This window comes from Macaca mulatta, chromosome 19 (assembly GCF_049350105.2).
Source record: "Macaca mulatta isolate MMU2019108-1 chromosome 19, T2T-MMU8v2.0, whole genome shotgun sequence".
Lineage (NCBI taxonomy): Eukaryota > Metazoa > Chordata > Mammalia > Primates > Cercopithecidae > Macaca > Macaca mulatta.
Window position 1 is genome coordinate 42,855,714 of NC_133424.1, and position 6,000 is coordinate 42,861,713.

A 6,000-nucleotide genomic window follows, 5' to 3' on the forward strand; every position below is an offset into this window, starting at 1 on the left:
ACCTTCCCGCTATGCCAGAGGCATGCCCTAGACACAGAAGCCTGGACACCTAGCTACAGAAAGGTCCTTTTTAGCCAAATGTCCAAATGTCCCATAAGCCATGTTCCCTCTCTGGGACCTCTTTCCGACAACTCCCTTTCCGTAGAAGCTGGAGATCTCAGGAATATGTAGACAGCTAACGACCTCCCCCATCTTCACCACCCCAAAAGTCAATGTGATACATAGAGAGATGGATGCCATATTTCTCAAGTTCTATGGTACTTGAAATCCTGCCTTTAGACTTTTTATGTGGAATATGCCATACTCTTTAAAGAATGTATACTGTCTCCAACACAAGCCATCAACTCTTCAGCATAAACGAGCTTTCAAATTACCTCTGTAAAGTGCATTTTAAAACACTAAGCTAAGATCTAATAAAAGTCAGACATGAGGCCGGCTGTTGTCGCTCACACCTGTAATCCAGCACTTTGGGAGGCTGAGGTGAGTGGATCGCTTGAGCTCAGGAGTTCGAGACCAGCCTAGGCAGCATGGCAAAACCCCATCTCTACTAAAAATACAAAAATTAGCTGGGCATGGTGGCGTGTGCCTGTAGTCCAGCTACTTGGGGGGTCAAAGTGGGAGGATCCCCTGAGCCCCAGAGGCAGAGGTTGCAGCAGTGGACCTGAATTATCTCTCTCGGATCTGTGAGCCAAGATCACACTGCGGCACTCCAGCCAGGGCCACAGAGCAAGACCTTGCCTTCAAAAAAAAACAGTCAGACATGGAGAGGGGACCCAAAGGTAAATCAGGGGCAGTCCCACCCTGGGGGAGAAACTGATCAAGGTGGGGACTTGCAGGCCCACCAAGGAGGGAAGCAAGTGGGCAAAATGAGGATGGAGTATGAGCAGCCTTAGAGGCCAAATGCCCCTTGGGGGAGGTGGGGGAGAAAAATATAAGCTAGGGAAACACCCTGGTAGTTTCTTCCCATCTGACCATTTTACACAACTGAAACTCAAAGATTTTCTACAAGGGCAGCCAAAACAGATTTGCAAATTAAATGTAAACGAAACCACAAAACTATTACATTTAAATAGAAGGTTTACAAAACAATGGAATTTAAATCAGCAATATTAATTCAGCACAATGGATTTGTCCTGCTCTGATACAAAAGGCTGTTCACAGTGTGTGAGTGGCAATCAGGGCCACCCAGTGCGCTGTGTCCTGTTTGGCCAGCCCACCTTGGCGTGGACTATGGGCTGATCCCCTCACCTAACACAGTGAAACCTTCACACATCCAGCCACTGTGTGCCAGGCGGCCTATCCTTGGACAGAACACATCACCTATTCATAGCAAGTCTCTGTCAGCAATTCTCATTAGTCTGCAACAACTGGGACTGCACTGCTTTGCCAAACTGATCAAACCATAAAATCAAACACCAGCTCTGACATCACATGGTGGCATTCGGGCTGGGCTTCCATAATCCTTGTCAACATAACATTATACAATTCACAAATAATAAGAGCTTATAATCTACCAGTTAAAAGCTGAGACATAGAGGTCGGGCTGAAACTCTCTTTCATCACTGCCATGAACTTCATCCCATCTAAGTACAACCTTGTCCAAAGCGGAGGCAGATGTTGCAGGATTCTCAGGATGGATTCTAGGGCCCAGAGGCCTGGGGTGGAGTCATCATTCTGCTGCTTTGTGCTGTGTGATCTTGGACAAGCGACTTCACCACTCTGTGCTCCAACTCTCCATTCTGTAAAATAAAACTCGGATGATAACTGCCCCTGTAAAATTGCTGCAAGGATCATAGGCATGTTAATGTATGTGAAATATTTAGAACAGTGCCTGGCACTATGTTAGCACATGTAATGTAAACAAGCATTACTCTCAGGTTGATGTGGCTCTTTCCAGATCATTTGTACACATTTACTAATGTGCAAATATATTCAGTATGTTTTGATGTTTTAAAAAATGTTTAAAGATGCAACCATACTTCCTGAATCATTCTGCTACTAGCCTTTGCTCTAAATAATCCATGAGCTTCCATATTTCCTCCCCAACACATCACTACATACGTGCCAAGTAGATGTGAAGCAGCATTTGAATGGGTGCAGCAGCCCACACCTGTAATGTCAGCGCTTTGGGAGGCTAAGGTGGGAGGATTGCTTAAGTCCAGGAGTCTGAGTCCAGCCTGGGCAACATAGTGAAACTCTGTCTCTACCAAAAGATACAAAAATTAGCTAAGCGTAGTGGCACGTGCCTGCAATCTCGGCACTTCAGGAGGCTGAGGCAGGGGATTGCTTGAGACCAGGAGTTCAAGGCTTCAGCGAACCATGATTACACCACTGCACTCCACCCTGGGTGATAGAATGAGATCCTGTCTGTAATCTGACCAACGAACCAAACCAACAAACAAAAGCAGACATGTAGAGCCGAGACTAAGAGTGATGCTGGCTCATCCTCCTCCTGCTCCACTGGTCCTCTCTCGCCCAGCCTTTCAGAGCACAGCACTACAGAAGCTCTCTCTGCTGAGTCTGCCCTGCTGGGGCCTCCAAGTGCCTCTTACATCATAGTAGGGACCTGGGACCATAAGCACTGAACTTTCCTAAACTGAAGTTCATTTTAAATGCACTAAGGCAAAGAACAATTCAGAGGAAACTTAGTCCATCTGTGTGTGTGTGCGCGTGCGTGCATGTGTGCAATGTGTGCATGCATGCAAGTGTGCAAAGAGTCCCTTCGGAATTGCTCTAGTTCATGCATTAGGGCACATGTGGACTGTGTGTTGTGAGAGCAGAGCTACCTACAGTGGCAGCCACTGTATTTTTCAATATTAAAAAACACTCCTGGTTACTGGCAAACAGCCACCTTCTCTGCTGTGGAAAGTCTCATGTCCTGGGCTCCCCACCTTACCTAATGACAAGATATGCCCATAGGCAACATGTTTGGAGGATGGTAGGGGCTGAAGGGATTATGGCTGGAGCACCCGGCCAGCAGTCAGCTCTCCTCCGCAGAAGACGGAGCACAAAGCATGGCGGCAGGCATTTAACTCTGCACTTAGCCGTTGCTCATTAACGAGCTCTCTGGTGGATGTCTTTGCAGCAACTCTCTGGCACTGGAGGCTTTGTCATCCCACCCACGACAACCTCTGTTAGTCAATAATAACAGCTTATTTAAAAATAGCAGCATCAACTGTTTGCATTGTTATTATCTGTGCCTGGCTTCTAGCCCCAGAAGACTTGGGAAAGGTGTCCGACCTGCTTTTCCGGAGCTTCTCTTGCTGAACCTGTTTCCAGATCTGGGAAAAAGACAGACACATCTTTAGCAAACACTCACAATGTAATTGCCAGGCAGTTATGGGCTGCGACAGTAAAATACAGCAGTTGGCGGCACGGTAGGTTCATTAGTCAATAAAGCATTGCCATGCGTTTTATTGAATTGTAACCCTATTTTGCCCTGATGCGGACCTTGCGGAGCCTCTACCTCCATATAAATCTGAGTGATTCATTTAGCATTCAAAGTCGAGCAAAAGGAGGATTTGGTCCAATTCCAATGCAACCCTGCTCCATTAGCTATCTCTATTATTATCTGCCTTTGCCTCCTCCGTCAGTGGGGACATTTTGATAAAAGCTCACATCGGGAATAAATTGGGGACTGAATGGCAAGACATGAACAAAATAACTTTCCTATAGGCCACTCTGTCCCTGAAATGCCCAGGAATAGCTCAGGCCTGGTAAGGAGACCGAGTGGACGGTTCCCCTGGCATCCCTGCATCCAGCCATCCAACCCACTCAAGATGCCGCTGGTAAATGTATACAACTCTCCCATTTTTCTAGCATCTGACTTGAAATACATTTGACATGGTCTGCTTAGTGTTAGATGGCTGAAAAATGTTTTATTATTTACATTGTTTATTTCAGGACAGAGATTTAGCTCTATCACTAAAATTTCCACCCCAAAAGTCAGCAGGATTCTAAAACTAGAAAATAATAATAGGGCATCAGTCAATGTTATTCATTCCATATCTGTGAGAAGTACCCCAAATAATTTGCTAATTTTAAAAAATCATATATGTTTGCAAGTAATATTCGCATATGGTTGGGGGGATCTGGGATAATCAGAGCAAGAAGGTAGACTTACAAATTGTAGGGAGTGGAAAATAGAAAAAGGATTTATAAAAGAATGTGAAAATATGGGTGCTGATGAAAAACACCATTTTTACTTTTAGGAAATGGTATTTTAAAAGTATAAGAAATGCAGAATTGATTACTGGGATCTACGGTCCACGACCAGCTATTTTTTTTAAAAAACTGGCCAAAAAAAATAGGAGGAAAGTACTAAAAATTAAGGCAAATTCAAAAGAGAATAAGATAGGAAGACATGAATTTCAACAAGCCAACATCAAGTCCGTACTCTGACGTGCCTGGCCCACTAGAAGGAAAATGAGCATATCTTTTTACCCATTCCTTGTCTGAGAACCCCAAAGTGTCCAGTTATTTCTGAGACTTGAACCCAGTGCCCCATAATCCCATGGTGGGCTGCTGCTTGGCTTTTTGATTATGTTAATTACATGTTTGCTTCCTCGGAATTTGAGGCCAGTGGTCCCGTTCAGCATTGCACCTTATACAGCACCAGTAATAGCAGCATCGGGGGAGGACGCATCAGTTAAGGGAACCACAGATGTGCTGTTTGTTTCCGATGGCCTTCCTCTTCTCCTGATAGCTGACAGTTCAGCAAAGGGAATTAGCAGCACATGTGGGCAAAGAACCGAAGAGACTCTTTTTCCCTATTTGATGAGTGCCATATGAAAGGTTGTTTTCATAGCAGCTCAGAGACCTCCTTGCTATCTCCTAAAGAGAAGCCTGCCAAGTTGGGGCTGTGGGTTTTAAGAGGTACAAACAAAGCTGGCATGGTAGGGCAGACCAGAGGTGTGGGGACTCTATGCAGTCTTCCCCACGGTTTCCTGGTGTCAGTTTCCAAAATGCGGTCCCCGCTGCCCTTCCCACCAGACTCTGAGAAGCAAACCTTGCTGGCAGGAAACCTAGGCAGGAGTGGCTCCCTTCCCTGGCCTCTTCTTTTTTTCTGCCATGTGTAGCCCTGATGCCCATAACTAAAAATCAAGTTCATAATTTAATTTGGGGGGATCGGTTGCCAAATGCTCATTAAACATTTCGGTCTTTGAAAATGCTATCTTTAGATTTTTTTTAATTGACCTATTATTTTCTGGCTCTAGCTGCCAGATCCCCCACCGCAAACAAGGAGAAGCTTGCTACCTGGACTTTCTTTGATGAATAGTTTTAATTAAAAAATTCTGTACCATAAGTATTTTAATGTTACAAACATACCAAAGGTATGCAGTCATAAATTTACAAACACGTTTAAATTAATCTATAAATATGCTGCAAAATTGACAGGGCATATTTAAGCCGAGGGATGCGCCATGGATGTGCTAATAATGACAATTAAGAATCGTGTAAAATAAATGAAAATCAATACTAAGAACAGGTTGACAAAAAGGAAAAAAGAGAGGAACTAAAACAACATGTAGTTTGTCTATTAGGGGAAAAAATTAGTAGCTGCTCGTAGTTTTGAAATGTCTACTATCGTGAAGGAAGGGCTCCTGGTGGCATTTTTTTCCTCGTTTTTGTGGATCATGAAAACGCCCCTGTTGGGGTGACAAGACAGATCTACTAGGGTTGGGTGGTCTGGAAGGAGGAAGGCTCTGCTTCAATTCTCTCAGCAAAATATACACCTTGCCAGTTACAGATCCGAAAGGAAACCATCCAAGGTAAGCTATGTGCCTAGATGCTGGCACATGGACAAATTTTTTTTTTTTTTTTTTTTTTTTTTTGAGACGGAATCTCGCTCTGTCGCACAGGCTGGAGTGCTGTGGCCGGATCTCAGCTCACTGCAAGCTCCGCCTCCCGGGTTTACGCCATTCTCCTGCCTCAGCCTCCGGAGTAGCTGGGACTACAGGCGCCCGCCACCTTGCCCGGCTAGTTTTTTGTATTTTTTTA